Here is a 17357-nt window from a genome sequence, read left to right on the forward strand (position 1 = left end):
TAAAATGTGGATTTTAGACAACGAATAAAAGGAAGCATCCCGCAACATAAATAGAAACTGAAATCAACAGCGAAAGAAATAAGAGACTTACAGGATGGATCCAGGACATCTATTAAGTGAATGTAAGTACCATAATGAGAAAAGAGAAAAGATAGAAGAGATATAATAATTAAAATGGTCTTAAGAAGATTTTCCTGAGCTAAAAAAATATTGATCAGTTCAAGTTGAAATGTTATCCAAATACAAAAGTGAATTAAAGAATAAGTAGAGATACATATTAAAAACATATTGAATTAAATCCTAATGAAATTTCCTTACTTCGAGGAGTAAAGTGGGGAGCATCTTACAGAGTTTGAGAGAAAGACATGAGTTTAAATATAAAGAAATGAGACTTGGACCAGAACTGGGCTTCTCACTGGCAACAATGGAAGAAGACACTGGAAGTTAGAAAACAATGGAACTAAGAAGACAATTGTCCACAACCTATAGAGACAACCAAAAGAATAGAGAGATTCAAAAATGCTATTATTGTCCAATAAACCTAACATGATGACCGCAAAAGAAAGATCATTGTGAAAATGCGTGGTTTAAAAGCACATGTTCTCATGTATTTTTATTAGGCCATTTCTCAAGTATTCTCACCAAATTAAAAATGAAGTACAGTTGGCCCTCTTTATCAGTGGGGTCTACATCCATGGATTCAGCTAACCATGCATCAAACATATCCAAAAACAAAATGGATGGCTGTGTCTGTATTGAACATGTATAAGCTTTTTTCTTGTCATTATCGTCTATAAATGCAGTATCACAACTATTTACATAGCACTTACATTGTATTAGGTATCATAAGTAATCCAGAGATGATCTAAAGTATATGAGGGGGTGCATATTATATGCAAATACCATACCAGTTTATACAAAGAACTTGAGCATCTGCTGATTGTGGTATTCCTGGGGCAAAGGGGTGATCTTGAAATCAATCCCCCATGGATACCAAGGGACAACTGTGTAATAAAGATTTATAAGCAAGGGAAAATGAAGAGATAAAGACTTAGTGATGGACAATAAAGGCTGTATTTTAATCAAAATTTTATGGAACAGTGATTAAGTGTACATTAAGTTACATCATCACTTCTTGTACTAGATAAGCTATACTATAAGGGAAAACAATAGCAGTCTGGAAATAAAATGATAAATTACTGAGTTTTAGAGGGTTTTGTCTTGACTCAAACAGAATTAGGCATTTGCTGAATAAATCACCTGAGCTTGGAGGGCAATGTTCTTATTTAATTTTGGCGTAACACTATAGAAATATGGCCTTAAAATTACGGCTCAAATTAGCAAACTAAGCACTAATAAAATGAAAATACAAAGTATAACTTCTAAATTATCTGGAAGTGAGAGAATGGATGCAGACTGCAATGAGGAAGATAATGAATTACAAGATTATGGACAAAGGATAAGAGGAAATACAGTATATGATAAAATATTGAGCATAAATATGACAGAGAAAATTTGAACAAGTACACAGTTATAAGATTTATAACAAAAATGAAATTGGTTAACTTTCCCCAAAAGATGAAATACTCTCAGACTGGTTCAAAATACACACTTTATTTATATTCTGTTAATGAGAAACACATCAAAAACCACGGTCATAATGATGTGTTATATAATGATGAGTTATGATACATCAAGTAATAGTCAAAATAATAATATTAAATGAATTATAATTCAAAAAGCATTACATGGGCTCAAAAGAACCATTGTAATCATAAAAGTCACATTTCTTACTAAAAACATACCAGCTGTTATTCCACAAACAACTGGCTGCATTCTACATAAGGCAAAAATCAATGGAAATTAAAAAAAGAATAAAATCACAGCTCTAATTGGCTCCTTCCATGTATTTCTTCCACAATTTGAAAGATGAAAATAGACAAAAACGATAATGAATAGTAGACGTGGTTTTATTTAGGCCAACAGCTAAATTTAATCCATATTTTGTGGATAATGGAAAAATCATGTACTTCTTCTCTATCACTGAGACATTAAAAAGGATGATATATACACAAAGGAACCTTAAAAATGACAGAAAATAGGTATTTATGGGTTACCTTTTTATCATAATATGATAATCAAGAGTGGTAAGGAAATGATGGAATAAATATTTGTTCATCATCTGAAGCTTTTATAAAATACATTAGACCTATATGCATTGACTGGAAAGATGTTCCTGATAGTTGTATTTAAAATCATTTAGAGAATAAAGCAATATGTTTTTAAAATGGTGAAAACATATTTATATATAATATTTATAGTTAAGAATGGAATATAGTATAAAAGATAATAAACTGGAAACATTTCTTATTTCAGAGGGGGAGAAATTGTCAGTAGGAAGAAATGAAGAATATTAATGTTTACTTAATATACCTTTGTATTGATTGACCTGCTAAACTAATATTGTCATGCATATACAATAACCTTACAGAGCTCTGAACTAGCATTCATTAGAAGAAGTAGAAAGATAGAGACTATGCAATCTGTTCATCAGTAGGTGTGGCTTGTTCCAATGACTTCACCATAATAGGCTATTTTTACTCCAATTGAAGTTGTACAAAGGCATGTATTGAAACTTATGGAAGGGCATTTGGGCATCTTCCATGACTTGGCTAAATTGTGGTATACGTATACCATGGAATATTATGCAGCCTTAAAAAAGAGGGAGACTTTACCTCTTTTATGTTTATATGGATGAAGCTGGAACATACCCTACTTAGTAAAGCATCTCAAGAATGGAGGAAAAAGTATCCAATGTACTCAGTACTATTATGAAACCAATTTACAATCACTCACACTTTCATATGAAGAACAGATCACAACTATGGCCCAGGATGAAGGGGGGGATGGGTGGAGGGGGGAAGGCCAGATGGAGGGAGGGTGAGATCACACCTACGGCGCATATTGCAAGGGTACATGTCAGATCTATTAAGTACAGAGTATGTCTTAACACAATAATTAAGTAAAGGAGGTGAGGGATATATTAACCAGTACGATGTTAATCATTCCAAATTGTATATGAAATCAGCACATTGTACCCCATCAATGCATCTACCTCTTTATGATTTAAGAAAGAAAAAAAAACTTATGGAAGTAAAGAATAAAACAAGATGCATGAGAAGTCAGGATGAATATTATTTTAAAAGCATTTGACATTATCACTGAAAGCAGCCATGGCAGCCCTCACTGTGCACTCAATTGATGGAAGAGTGTTGGCAAATTGGTGGCTGGTGATGTACATGAAGCAAGTAATTCTTTTTAGGTGCCTGAGATTCCTGGAGATGAGTGAGGCACCTTAACAGTAAATGGAAAGTAACATTCTTATGTGAGGGCATCCACTGTGAGATCTACTTTGACAGATTTTGATAGCTTAATTTACAAACACCTAATTAAAGCAAATATAGCTAAAGAAAAATATACTTAAGCCAAAGCAGACCCCTCGCTAAGGATAAAATAATCAACAAAATGGCAGATTTTGGTTTCCAGTTTAAAAATGAATGGTTCAACACTCCCCATACTTTTGAAATGGCTTTGCCAAACTTAAAAGTTGTCCTCTTCGTCCTGACACAGTAGGCCACCTTTATCTAAGTGCTCTTAATTTGAAGAGACACTATTTGCAATATATCATTAATCCTATTCAAAAATTGAGCTAATTTCAACTCACATGAGTTTGATCGCTACCCTAAAATCTATCTCCTTTTAAATATTCACAATAATTTATGCCTGCAATAAAAGGTAGGGAGTTACAAAACAGAACTCTGGGAACTTGACCAGAAGGTGGAGACTAAACTACAAAAATCACCATTTCTAGAAGTTCAGCAAACACTTTTTCAAAGGAAAAGTGTGTAGTTTACAAAGTTACATAACGCATGTAAATAAGTATACCATAGCTATATAAGTATAAATACATGAATAAACACATATGCACACGCACAGACGTGTAAATCTGGATGGAGGTATACGCAGTTGGTTAAAGGAGTCTGTAATTTAGGAAGCTAATGAGCCAAGTGCCATTATGTGTTAAACACTTTTACACACATACTAGGTCAGAGATTAATAATTCCTTCCCCCTGGGGACAAGACACAATTGCAAGAGGGACTTTGCCTAACAAATGCAATCAGTGTAACCTGGCTTATTGTACCCTCAGTGAATCCCCAACAACAACAACAAAAAAATAATTCCTTCCCCTAACTTTATTTGTGAATAAACCATTAAAACAAATAACTCTCCATAAGTATAAATAAAATGAAATACTAGTAAACATAAATTATTTGTTTTCTCTCCCGCCTTTCCTCTTTCTCTCCTGCCCTGTGCTCTAAGAAAATGCCAAGAAGGCTATGTTAACCAGTGTGATGAAAATGTGTCAAACAGTCTATGAAACTAGTGTATGGTGCCCCATGATCGCATTAATGTACACAGCTATGATTTAATGAAATAAAAAAAATAATAAAAGGCACGATGTTAAAAAAAATAAAATTTTCCTGATTATCCAAGTAATATACATTCACTTATATGTTCATTGTTGAAAGCTTAGGAAGATAGAGATAAGCGTAAAAAGATAAGACAAGAATCGTCTACCATGCCACCACTCAGAAGCAACACGTGATATTTTGGTATTTTCTTGGTCATTTTTTTCCTGACGGTCATATTCCTTCTGTACTTTTCTATTTAGATTTTCCTCATCATTTTACTGGATTATTAAAATACTTGTATAAGTATTATTTAAAAACAAACAAACAAAACTATGTGTTCTTACATGTATGTTCTATTTTGCCTCACTACCAGGCTGTAGCCATTATTTCCTGCCTCATTCATTTATTCTTTCTGCCTCCTTTGACTTCTAATCTACTGGGGGTAGAAGAACAAGATAATGAAGTTTCTTAGTATTATCTCTATAATCAATAAAGGATTTGAAAATCCATCTCCGAAAGAATTATAAGCGTTGGAGCTCATGAAGTTTATGAAATTTTGGGAATCCAGAGGCCTTTTGTTCTGTTCCATTCATGATTCTTGGCTATGTTCCAGGTAAATTACAATGACATCCACCTGACTTCTGAATATGAGGTTGTCTGTGTACATAGAAACTATTATATTTAATGTTATTTTCCCAAAATAATACACTTTGCCGGGTTATAAATAATTTTGCAAAATATAACAGTCACTGAACAAAACTATTTTTCTCTTACCAAAGACTGTGCTCAGTTATTTCTTAAAGTTTTGTGAATTTAATGACACCTTAGGCTTAATGGGCTCCACTTAATAATCAAGAGAGTTTCTCCTGAAATAGCTTGTTCTCTGTCATTGTCCCAGGAAATAATTATCTTTGTATTTTCCCATGGCAAAAATTCCAGTATAAAATTGTACTATGCTGGCCAGTAAATTTATAGGTTTTAATTCTTTTTTTTTGCCAATTTTAAATACAGCTTTATTTAAGACATTGCATTTTCCACTTACAATACAGTACTTTTAAAATGCAATGTTATTTCCTCCCCCGTGCATGTTCCATATTCAAGTATTGAGAATGCCCAGTAATTCACTATAGCAGCCCAACTTTAAATCTGCCACGCAATTTTCTACAAATTTGGATCCTTCAATATTTTACTGTGTGGAACAATGCTACATCTACACTTGGGCTGGCTTAATCAACCTCTTCAATGGTGGGGCCAGACGAAGCACCACCAGAAGGAGGAGCGCCACCACCAGGGAAGCCCCCAGGCATTCCTCCAGGCATGCCCCCTGGCATTCCTCCTGCACTCTGGTACAACTTGGTAATGATGGGGTTGCAGACTTTCTCCAGCTCCTTCTGCTGATGTTCAAATTCTTCCTTCTCTGCAGTCTGGTTCTTATCAAGCCAGTTGATAATTTCATTACACTTGTCAAGAATCTTCTGTTTGTCCTCATCATTGATCTTGCCTTGAAGTTTCTCATCTTCAACAGTTGCTTTCATGTTGAATGCATAGGACTCAAGTGAATTCTTTGAAGAAACCTTGTCCCTCTGCTTCTCATCTTCAGCCTTGTACTTCTCAGCTTCCTGAACCATACGTTCAATGTCTTCCTTGCTCAAACGTCCCTTGTCATTCGTGATGGTAATCTTATTTTCTTTTCCTGTACTCTTATACACAGCAGAGACATTGAGAATGCCATTGGCATCAATATCAAAAGTGACTTCAATCTGAGGAACACCACGGGGAGCAGGAGGTATGCCTGTAAGTTCAAACTTGCCAAGCAAATTGTTATCCTTGGTCATGGCACGCTCACCTTCATAAACCTGGATGAGCACACCCGGCTGGTTGTCAGAGTAGGTAGTGAAGGTCTGTGTCTGCTTGGTAGGAATAGTAGTATTGCGCTTAATGAGCACAGTCATAACTCCACCAGCAGTCTCAATACCCAGAGAAAGAGGAGTGACATCCAATAGTAGCAAATCTTGAACATTCTCGGATTTGTCACCAGTAAGATGGCCGCTTGGACAGCTGCACCGTAAGCAACAGCCTCATCGGGGTTGATGCTCTTATTCAGTTCTTTTCCATTGAAGAAGTCTTGGAGAAGCTTTTGAATCTTGGGGATACGGGTAGAACCACCAACCAGGACAATGTCATGAATCTGTGACTTGTCAAGTTTGGCATCTCGAAGGGCTTTCTCTACAGGGTCCAGGGTGCCACGGAACAGATCAGCATTCAATTCTTCAAATCGGGCACGGGTAATTGAGGTATAGAAGTCGATTCCTTCATAAAGGGAATCAATCTCAATACTGGCCTGGGTGCTGGAAGATAGGGTATGCTTAGCTCGTTTGCAAGCAGTACGGAGGTGACGGACAGCTCTTTTATTCTCACTGATGTCCTTCTTATGTTTGCGCTTAAACTCAGCAATAAAATGGTTGACCACGCGGTTGTCAAAGTCTTCACCACCCAAGTGAGTATCTCCAGCTGTAGATTTGACCTCAAAGATTCCATCCTCAATAGTGAGGATTGACACATCAAAAGTGCCACCTCCAAGGTCAAAAATTAGCACATTTCTTTCAGTTCCAACCTTTTTGTCTAAACCATAAGCAATAGCAGCAGCAGTTGGCTCATTTATAATCCTAAGAACATTGAGACCAGCAATAGTTCCAGCATCTTTGGTAGCCTGAGGCTGAGAATCATTGAAGTAAGCTGGTACTGTGACCACAGCATTGGTAACAGTCTTTCCAAGATAGGCTTCTGCAATTTCCTTCATCTTTGTCAGAACCATGGATGACACCTCCTCTGGATAGAAACTTTTTGTCTCTCCTTTGTATTCTACTTGGACCTTGGGCCTGCCTGCATCATTCACCACCACGAAAGGCCAATGTTTCATATCAGACTGGACAACAGCATCATCAAACCTGCGTCCAATCAGACGCTTGGCATCAAAAACTGTGTTGGTGGGGTTCATTGCAACTTGATTTTTCGCAGCATCACCAATCAATCGTTCGGTGTCAGTAAAGGCAACATAACTTGGAGTGGTTCGGTTTCCCTGATCGTTAGCAATTATCTCTACTTTTCCATGCTGGAAAACACCCACACAAGAGTAGGTGGTGCCAAGATCGATGCCAACCGCAGGTCCTTTAGACATGGTTGCTTACTCGTTGAGTCGGCACGGATTACGTAGAACACACAGAAGACCCAAGAGCTGCCACCGCGTTCAATGAGAGCTATAGGTTTTAATTCTAAGGTATCATATTCACATGATCACTTTTAACTCTGTTTTAGATCATATATTTTAATGGAAAAACTACCTGACATCTTAGATATTTTAGAACGTTTTTTTTGTTTTTTTGCAGTTTTGGTCGGGGTTGGGTTTGAACCTCCCACCTCCAGCATATGGGGCCAGCACCCTACTCCTTTGAGCCACAGGCTCCACCTGATATTTTAGACCTTTTTAAAATCAAAATCTCTTTGTAAAAGCAATGAAAACAGAAGTAAAGTGTTTTGCCAAAAGAAAAACAAAACTAATTTTTCACTTCTCAAAACTTTCATAAAACAGATATAATTTGCTTGTTTCTGTATCTTAACCAATTACTGTTTAAAAAAAGAGCAAGAATTAACTAAAACGGTGACTATTAAAGCATTTTGGCAATCACCAAGAACCATTTTAAGTGTTTGTCATTATGTTTATCTGGAAATGAAAAATATAAAAAAAAAAGCACGATCAATGTGTTGCATTTGTTAAGTTTTTGATCTTCACATATTCAGTTTTCAATTTTGATAAATCACAGAAAATGTAACACTTCTGTTTTAAAGTAAACTAATTCATTTTTTTGGACTCTAAATAGTATTACAAATTGATGCTATTATTTCTTCTTTGTATGTTGAAATAAAAATAGATTTAAATAATAGAGGGTTAAAATATAAACAAGCACATCCCATATTAGTACATTTATTATTTATAAGTGTTTTTTGAAAATATATTAGGCACATGTGATGAAACCCTAATGTTATCATTTTTGCATATTTGTTCTTATACTTGTTTCTCACATGTGACTAACGAAATTTTAGAATCTTATTCCAGTGTCTAATTTTTGTGGAGCCTGTATATCCTGCCCCAAAGGCCACAAAAATGGGAAGACATTATGGCTTTTAGTGTTTTCCCCTCCTCATTCCAAAAACTTCAATCAACACAGAAATTTGGCAGGAATAGTGATCCTTTATGTCAATAAGCTGACGGTTCACAGACTTTACATTTCATAGGCTCATGTTACAAAAAGTTGTTAGGGAATGTCAGAAAGTTCCCTCTAGCTTTTTTGAGTAAAGTACATTGTAACAAAATAATATTCAAAAAAAGAAAGAAAAAAAAGATAAAGGAAAGATCATTTTAATACCTTCAAACTGTAAAAAAAGCAATTTCAGTAGAGAAGGCAATTCTTATATAACTAAATTGAGCTTTATGAAAAACTCATTAAAGTTTGCTCTTTTTTTTTTTTCCTTTCTGTATGGGCCAGTGAAAACTTTGGATTAGCATTGGGACAACACTGACAGAGCATACAGATAAACTAACTCTGAAATGTAGGGAATTCCACAGGAAAAATGTTATCCAAGCATTCATTCATTTATTCATGCAACGTATTTTCATGAGTACTTGCTGTCTGTGTCAGACTCTATCAACTACAACTTGAAGCTTACCTTGGATGTGAGAACAATTTAACCTAAAAATTTGTAGCCTCATATTCATTTGAAATAAAAAAATAAGAAAGACAGACTAGTTAACAAGACAGACAAGGTCTCTAGCCAATATTCTAATACTAGGAAACAAATTATAAACAAATAAACATGGCATTTTCAGATTGTGGTAAGTACCAGAAGGGAACTAAACTGGCTGATGTTCTTGAGCAGGTGGAGGGGCTGCTACGAATGACATCAGAAAGGATGTTGAAGGAAGGCCATCCACGGAGGTATTATGTTTGTTAACTCTGCCTCCTGCAGCATTATATTACAGGAGACCAGAAAGAAAAGATCCAGAAATAGAAGCCCAAGTCAAAAGAAATACAATTGCAAAGTCTCTGAGGTGAAAGACATCTTGACAAGTTTCAAGAAGAGGAGGTCTTTGTGTCACAGATTAAAGAGGCTCGTTTCTCACTAGGGAGGCCAATGTGTGGAGGGGGCTAGATTTCTCAAATTAATTTTTCACTTAGGAAATAAAAGTTGAGCATATCTGTGAGGTAAGAAACTAAAATATAGTGTGCCTGATATGTTTCACTATATTTGTGATTCCTTATTAATTGGTTAACAAATTTTGAACTTTGTTCAGATCACAAAAGGAGCTATAAACATTATAGACAAATATATTTGTAAGTATTTAATTTTTTGTTATCCAGATATTCTATTAGTTGAGAAGGCACTTACTATCATGGAATAGTAAGGATCTCCTAGCAACTTTCCCAATTAATTTATTCTGGAAATAAGAATAATAATTCTATATTATCTAAACAAGCTTGCACAGCTATAGACTCTTGGTTTACATTTAATTCATGCATATTTCAGCTATGGATTAGTCACCACTAAACATAGCTTTCCTCTGTTTTATATGTGTTAAAATAGCTATTTATGAATTTTTTAAACTGCTCATGATTATAGCATATGGTACTAAATTTGAAACTGCAATCAACTTGGACTTTCCTTTAGTTCTCTATTAGATAGCTGTCTCTTACTGGAAAGATTAAATAAAGATTAAATAAATAAAAGGGTAAAACATTAAGGAATGCTTTAAAATAAAATTGTTATATAATAATGTCTCCATGAATAAATGCACTTGTATTATTAAAAGTACTAAATTTTAAACATTTTAATATTTCAAAAGCCGTTGGCTCATAAAACAGTACGGAAGAATTATCAGACAACTTAGCCAACTTGAAAGCATTGTAAACCTTTTTATTTAGTGAAAATCAAAGTGGGAAAAGCTATATACTTGAATTAATTTTATTCATCTGTTCTCTGAATATGTTCCATACAATGAGAGTCTTAAGTAATCATTGAAGAATCAGAATGATTCACAGATGGTGCAAGTGATTTAATTATTTTTAACCAGTTGTTCCAGGCATGCTCAGAAGGATATTTCCAACCCTATTGCAGAAGCCATCTGAGCTCCCTTCCAGCTGGTGTTCCATATTTTCAAAGCAAATTTAGATTGGAGAAAATTACACTTTTTATTGTTGTGTTGCAAACGGAGGTCAAATTGCTGTGTATAAATTCTTGTTCTTTTTTGTCTTCATTGTATGAGTTATATTTATCAAATATCATGTCTTTTGTATCATTGCTATGGATTTTCCAATGTTATTTTACGTTTTGTGTTGTCTGGCACATAGGAAGAACTAGACAAATGTTGATTAAATGGAAGAAATACCAATTGAATGTATCCAAAATAAAATTTACATTTCTTTATAGATTCCCAGTAACTGTATGGGATTTTGATTTCCCTGGATTCTGTTATTGGCAGGTCCTCATTAAAATTAACAAAAAAAGAAGAAATCAGTATAAGGCAACAATATAACCTTAACCCCACTACCAAAGAAACATCAACACAACTCTTTGCTAACTTATTAATTAAAAGTATATCTTTATGGGGCAGTGCCTGTGGCTCAAAGGAGTAGGGCGCCAGCCCGATATACCGGAGGTGGCGGGTTCAAATCCGGCCCCAGCCAAAAACTTCAAAAAAAAAAAAAAAAAAAAAAGTGTATCTTGATGTTAGAACCTTTGGCCTTAATTTTGTGGGAGCTTAGAAAAGTTGATTGACAAAGTTGACTGACTTTTTAGGCTGTTGTAAGAATAGACACACAGTTTGTAAAAATTTAGTCTTGCATATCTCATGATGCAAAATGATTGTGATATCATGCAATAAAAATAAATAATATATTCATTTCAATTTAAAAGATAATTTTTGCCTAATGTTTATATTCACAATGAGAAGTAACAAACTGTTTCAAAATAATTCCATCAGGCCAGGCATGGTCACTCATGCTTGTAATCCTAGCACTCTGGGAGGCCAAGGCTGGTGGATTGCTTGAGCGTAGGAGTTTAAGACCAGCCTGAGCAAGAGTGAGACCCAGTCTGTAAAAATAGCTGGGCATTGTGGTGGGCACCTGTAGTCCCAGCTACTCAGGAGGCTGAGGCAAGAGGATCACTTGAGCTTTGAGATTGCTGTGAGCTATGATGCCAGAGTACTCTACCAAGGGTGACAAAATGAGACTCTGTTTCAAAAAAAAAAAAAAAAAAAATTCTATCAAATGTAATAATTTTCCAAGATTGTGGCATTCCAAGGAGAGAATATTAATTTTGTTGAAACAAGTTATTTCAGCTAATGCCAAAAGTGAGTTACATTTCACTTTCATCAATAAAATTATATATAAATAAAACTGCCCAGATCAATGATTTACTAATTTTTATCTTCATATTTAATATTTCTGAAAAATATACAATTCCTAATATATTTAGAATCAATACCTTCTAAAGAATGTGTTAAATTTCCACTTGATAGTAAAATTTGACCCAGTATATTAATACAAGGAAATACTATTTTTTGTTTATTCATATATTTGATATCAAATTGAATTATGTCTTTACTCCATTGCTGTAATTTTAACTTAGATAATGAACACAAAATTATAGACCTAACAGCTGTATTCTAACTATGAAATAATTCTGAATAATGAATCTAATTTGGCAAATTTATTTAAATATTTTACCTTATTGCTCTATTTAGAACCATTTTAGGAAATATTCAAGAAGTAATATGCTGTGTAAGTCTTATTTATAAAAAGGTCAATTTTTTAAACTTAAAAAAATATTCAATTGTAATTGACATCTTATTTCATACACAATAATGGCTTTGGACCAGAGAGGTTCAGAGAACTCAAAGCCCTTTGTTAATATAGCTACTTACCACCCTTGACCAATTCATATTCTTAAGCTTCAGCTTTTTGTTTGGATTATTATGGTTATCTAAGAGGCTAGATAACTTTACATTAATATTTTACGTATTTTTCTCTCTACTAAAAATTGTATACTTTATTTCTATCTTGTTATTTCTTGAAAATTATTGTAATGGCGTGCAGAATGAATTTTTCCAGGTATCATTCTGCACACTAAGAGAATCTTAAAATGGCTTTTTAAAATCACTGGTTACTTTATTTCATGAATTAATAAAATATGTATTATGAACTTAGTCACTACATCTTAAATCCTTCATCTCAGGTTATTCTTTTTAAAAACCAACACTGACAGCTCTTTAATGAGAATTTCATAGTAGTAAACTCTATTTTTTTTGTTGTTGTTAAAAAGACTATTAAATGTTATTCATGAAAGAGAGTGTCTATGAGTACACAATTCTAGGTTGATAGGTAGTTTTTCTTCCATCATTTTTGAAGATATTATTCTATCACCTGTAGGTGCTGTCATTGCTCTAAAATCACCTGTTGCGTGACATTACTTTCTAAGGAAATCTGGCTTTTTAGGCATGTTTCAAATTGTCTCTGTGTGTTTGGAAATCATCAATTTCATCAGGATGGTTTATAAAGTATATTTCCTAATTTTGCTTTTCCTGCCAGAGATTTGCCCAATTTCCCAACCTGAGTATTGAGACTAGTATAAATCTTGGAAAATCCTAAGCAATTGTCAGTGCAAATATTGCCTTTTCTCCATTGTGTGTAGGACTTATTTTACTTTACATGCAGAGGACACAGCCTTGAAGATCCTAAGTTTAAGCAGGGGATCTATTCTCATCTCTGTACCACATGTTGTTAAAGTCCATGTACTTTTTCCCCCTAAATATCTTGAAAACTTTCTCCTGGCCATTAGCCCCTCAATCCATGATCAATATCACAAAAGATGATATGCTCATTTATGGCACTTAAAGGGGAGGGAGATTCCACCATATGTTTTGAGTTAAGCTGTTTCTTTTTTTTTTTTTTTTTTTTGCAGTTTTTGGCCAGGGCCAGGTTTGAACCCACCACCTCTGGTATATGGAGCCAGTGCCCTACTCCTTTGAGCCACAGGTGCCACCCTAGCTATATATTTAAAACTTTTTAAAATTGTATTTCATTCACAATTTTCATGCATTTGAAATGTGGGGTGAGGGACTAAGTCTCCCTGTCATTTACCAGGAAGCTGATCTCAGCTGAACATATGTCTCTTTACTAAACTACCATTGAACTGATTCTAGATGCTAGAACATAAAATTACTATAGAAATGGCAACAGCAGTTATGATCATCAACAATATACAAAAACACAGAATCTTAACTTAACCAATTTCTTTCTTAACCCTTGTAATACGTTAAATACAAAATAGAAGCTGATAGGCAGAAAATTCTATAAGTAGCTACCTCTTGGTTCAACATTTTATCCTTAACAACATAATTAGTTTTTATATTTACAATTCCATTTACTAAAGAACATTCTGTCTCTGAGTAAGAAAATTATTTGTTTCCATATTTTCTTAGGAAGTTGCATTGGCAGTTGACTGCTTTGCTGTTACTTAAAGGCAAAGAAAAAAATCTATGTGAAAATTATGCAAAGAAATGTTTTTCCTTTTATTCTCAAAATGGATTGCTTTTCATATGATAGGAGACAATTTACAAAAAAATGAGCAGCGGAGTATCAAATCTGGGCTCAGACATTATTTTATATAAGATAATGACAAACCTCCCTGTGATTACTTTTGTACATCTCTGCTTAATTTTAAGGGAATTCTGAGCAGTGGAAGCCTAATGATACAGTGATATTTTTTCCAATTTTTTCCCTGAAGAACATTAGGTCTTTACTACCAAACAGGAATCATCAATCTGAAATGAAATTTCTCTTCTCTATTACAACTCTTCAGATGGAAAAGTCTGTTGAATCTATCCCTCTCATAGAAATTCATAATCATATTAACATATCAAACACCCCAGCAAGTTCTAAAGGAAGGACATTTTGCTTAATCTAGTGTTGCACAAAATTACTTGAACAGGAGGAGCTACCCAGCCAGAATGTTTATTGCAGCCCAATTCATAATTGCTAAGTCATGGAAGAAGCCCAAGTGCCCATCGATCCACGAATGGATTAATAAATTGTGGTATATGTACACCATGGAATATTATGCAGCCTTAAAGAAAGATGGAGACTTTACCTCTTTCATGTTTACATGGATGGAGCTGGAACATATTCTTCTTAGTAAAGTATCTCAAGAATGGAAGAAAAAGTACCCAATGTACTCAGCCCTACTATGAGACTAATTTAGGGTTTTCACATGAAAGCTATAACCCAGTTACAACCTAAGAATAGGAGGAAGGGGGAAAGGGAGGGGAGGGAGAGGGGAGGTGGGTAGAGGGAAGGGGATTGGTGGGATTACACCAGCGGTGCATCTTACAAGGGTATATGTAAAACTTGGTAAGCGGTCTGTGAAGCTAGTGAATGATGCCCCATGATTATATCAATGTACACAGCTATGATTTAATAAAACAAAACAAAACAAAATTACTTGAACACTTGATAGTTTTCCCTTTTTGTGAATAACTCCCAGTATATTTTGGGAAACACAGGGTTCAAACTTGGTGTCTTCCATTTCATAGATGGGGCTTTGGGGAAATATCATTAACTTCACTTAAATTATTTATTTTACTGTACAATGACAATGAAAATAATGTTTGCAAGGTCATTATAGTGATCAAAGTGATGTAGGTGAAAAACTGTGTGGGTATAAAATACTCTTCAAATTTACGCAACTTAAAATGTTAGTGTTCACAGTAAAAAGGTGCTTTCATTTTACAAATTTATGCACTTAGAGACTGATTTAAATAACACATTTCTCGTGGCATTTAGAGTGAATTTATGAGCAAAGTTTTCCACCAATTTTTCAGGGAAATGTATATTTGGAAATGTGTACTTTGATGTTGTTAAAATGGTCTAATATTCTATTACAATTACTCTGATATAGTAAAAGACATCCTTTGCAATACATTACTGTAATCCTTTTCATATTCGCCCTTTGACACCTTAATGATATATTTTAGAAGCTTTGTCTTTCCTTGGCATATCCACTTCTGGAAATCATTGTAATAACCACAATAATAACAAGACAGCCGTCTTAAGCTCCCACTTTGCATATTTAAATATAAGCAAAGATATTTTTTATAGTAAAAAATACTTCCAAAAATTGATTAAAGAAACAAAAAGTAAAATATGTATGTTATAGGCCCAGATCATACATCAAAGTTCTATAACTATTTACTGTTTTTAAACGGAAAAATGGGTAATCTATAGCACCTATATAAAACTAGGTGAAAACCATTCCATTCGAAAACAATATGTGCAAAAGTCTAGAAATGACAATGAAATTTGTATACTCAAGTATGGAGAATAAACCTTTATGTCTTTACAGCAGCAAAATAGCAAAAGTGGGGATAAAGTTTGAGTAACAGGAAGTGACAGCAGGGGCTAGATTATGCAGGAGTACACAGGGTTTCATCGAAAGAGTAGAAGGGCAGCAGAGTCTTGCTATAATCCCATGTATACTTTACAAGGAGTCCTCAATTTTGCCACAAAGAATAGCCTATTGGTGGGAAAAAACTGGAAGTTGAGATTAGTGGTTGTTGAATTAACCCAAATAAGAGACGACTATATTGTAGATTTGGTTTTCCATACTGTGGATACTGAGGAGTGATCCAGTTAAGAATAGATTTTGCAGGGACCCCCTACAACATTTGAAATAAACTACATGGGCAATGTAAGAGAAAAGAAGAGTCACGAATGAAATATAAATTTTCACTTATGTGAAAGATAGTGCAATTTGTTAACATTTGGGGAGCTTGACAGGTGCCAGTTAACTTAGACGGGGTGGATAATTTATTACTGACTTGGCTACGTTATGTTTGAGATGCATACTAGGCATCCAGGAAGTCGAATAAGAATTTGTTGCATATAAAATGCTGAACACCAGTATCATATACTTGGTATTCGATGCAATAGCAATATCCAGGGCAAGTGGAATTGTATTTTGAAAAGGTTCCTCCTCCTCCTAAGGAATGATTTTATTTTGGTTCTCCTACCTGTACAGGTCATGCATGTATGCCTATTCCAAAGGTTTACTACATACTTTGTTATCTAGAAACGTTATAATTGGTAATAATTCATATTGAACACATTATGCACAAACCTCATATTTGTTGACATCTACAACAAATCTTACAGTCAGTGAAATAATGTCTATCTTCTTAGAGTACTGTGTGTTTTCCTTTGTGGCACTTACCATAATTTTAAACAGTAGTTAATTAGAAGGTATTTTCATCAATGTCCTTCTTTATATAGAAAAAGGACTTTTATACTGCATTATATAGCTTTTTCCTTTCTTCTGGTTTCATTTTCTTTTTTATACAAGTATATTGTTCAGTACTTCTTTTAGTAAGAATCCATAGGTAATATGTTCCCCTAGTTTGTGTTTACCTGAAACTAGTTGTATGTCTGTAAATAATTGCCTCCATTCTTGAATCATCGTTTACCTGGTAATTGGAATTGTGTCTAGCATTTTGGAGACAGGATTCCATTGTCTTCTAACATCTATTGTTGATGAAAAGTCTGTTGCGAACATTTGAATCCTGTTAGAGTTACGTCTTTTGTCTTCAGTAGCTTTTATGATACCTTCTTGGTCATTGATATTCTGAATTTCATTCACAGCTGGCAAGGTGTGAACTCATTTTTATTTTTTTCTTTTCTTTTTTCGCAGTTTTTGGCTGGGGCTGGGTTTGAACCCACCACCTCCGCCATACGGGGCTGGCGCCCTACCCCTTTGAGCCACAGGCACTGCCCTCTCAT

General features: G+C 34.5%; 1 protein-coding gene and 1 pseudogene across 7 annotated transcripts in view; both read right to left on the reverse strand.

Moving 5' to 3' along the window:
• DMD (dystrophin) overlaps positions 1–17357 on the reverse strand; it is a 2416375-nt gene that overhangs the window by 1342651 nt on the left and 1056367 nt on the right. The gene's annotated exons all lie outside the window — the stretch shown is intronic.
• Positions 5531–7725, reverse strand: LOC128578543 (heat shock cognate 71 kDa protein-like; annotated as a pseudogene). The gene has a single exon (XR_008377731.1). The product of XR_008377731.1 is annotated as a heat shock cognate 71 kDa protein-like (transcript).

The sequence above is a fragment of the Nycticebus coucang genome, chromosome X, assembly GCF_027406575.1.
Source record: "Nycticebus coucang isolate mNycCou1 chromosome X, mNycCou1.pri, whole genome shotgun sequence".
Lineage (NCBI taxonomy): Eukaryota > Metazoa > Chordata > Mammalia > Primates > Lorisidae > Nycticebus > Nycticebus coucang.